The 1,593-nt window shown below is 39.8% G+C and overlaps 1 pseudogene; it reads left to right on the forward strand.

Annotated features, from left to right (window-relative positions):
* The first annotated feature begins 404 nt into the window (after positions 1-404).
* Positions 405-1,199, forward strand: LOC103658611 (annotated as a pseudogene).
* The last annotated feature ends 394 nt before the right edge of the window (positions 1,200-1,593 follow it).

The following is a 1,593-nucleotide window of genomic DNA, read 5'->3' on the forward strand; positions in this document are numbered from 1 at the left end:
ACAACATACTTAATGGTAAATAATTGAAATCTTATTATCTAAGATCAGGAACAAGACAAGGGTGTCCATACTCAACACTTTTATTCAACATAGTACTGGCAGTCTTGGCTGCAGCAATCAGATAAAAAATAATAATAATAAATAAAAGGTATCCATCCACATTGGTAAAGAAGGAGTAAAACTGTCACTATTTGCAGATGACACGATACTATATATAGAAAACCCTAAAGACTCCACAAAAAATCTATTAGAACTGATAAATGAATTCAGTAAAGTTACAGGACACAAAATTAATATACAGAAATCGGCTCCATTTCTATACAGTAATAATGAGGTAGCAGAAAGGGAAATTAAGAAAACAATCCCATTTAAAATTACACCACTCTCTCCTCCAGCCATCCAAGATGCCAAAAGGAAAGAAGGCTAATGGGAAGAAGGTGGTCCTGGCCCCTGCTGTTGTGAAGAAGCAGGAGGCTAAGAAGATGGTCAGTCCCCTGTTGAGAAAAGACCCAAGAATTTTGGTATTGGACAACACATCCAGCTCCAAAAGGACCTCACCTGCATTGTCAAATGTCCCTGCTACATCCAGCTACAGTGGCAAAGGGCTATTTTCTATAAATGTCTAAAAGTGCCTCCTGCCATTAACCAGTTCACCCAGGTCTTGGACTGCCAAACAGCTACTCAACTGCTTAAGCTGGCCCACAAATACAGACCATAGACAAGGCAAGAGAAGAAGAAGAGATTGTTGGACCAGGCTGAGAAGAAATCTGCTGGCAAAAGGGTTTTCCTCACTAAGAAGCCACCTATCCTTTGAGCTAGGGTTAATACTGTCACCAGAGGAAAACCAAAGGACTCAGCAGGTAGTGATTGCACGTGCTGTGGATCCCATTGAGCTGGTTGTCTTCCTGCCTGCCCTGTGTCATGAGATGGGGGTTCCCTACTGCATTATCAAGGGGAGGGCTGGGTTGGGGTGTCTGGTCCACAAGAAGACCTTCAGCACTGTCACCTTCACAGAGGTTAACTTGGAAGACCAAGGAACTCTGGCTAAGCTGGTGGAAGCTATTAAGACCAATTACAATGACAGATATGGTCAGATCCACTGCCACTGGGGAGGCAATGTCCTAGGTCCAAAGTCAGTGGGTCGTGTTGCCAAGTTGGAAAAAGCAAAAGCTAAAGAACTGGCCACCAAACTGGACTGAGTGGATGCTATTGAATTTTCTGTATGTAGAAGTAACACGAAAAGTTCTCTTTTAAAAAATAATAAATAAATAATATTACACCAAAAAACACCTAAGAATAAATTAAACCAAAGGGGTGGAAAGACCTATACTCAGAAAACTATAAGACACTAATGAAAGAAATTGAAGATGACCAGAACAAACAGAAAAGTATGACACGGCCATGGATTAAAAGAATTAATATAATTAAAATGTCCATACTACCCAAAGCAATCTACAGATTCAATGCTATCCTTATCAATACAAACAGCATTTTTCACAGAACTGGAACAAGTAATTGGAAAATTTGTATAGAGAGTATTATGCTAAGCAAAATAAGTCAGTGAGAGAAAGACAAATACCATATGATTTCACT

Source organism: Ursus maritimus, unplaced genomic scaffold (assembly GCF_017311325.1).
Source record: "Ursus maritimus isolate PB19 unplaced genomic scaffold, ASM1731132v1 scaffold_1, whole genome shotgun sequence".
NCBI classification, from domain to species: Eukaryota; Metazoa; Chordata; class Mammalia; order Carnivora; family Ursidae; genus Ursus; species Ursus maritimus.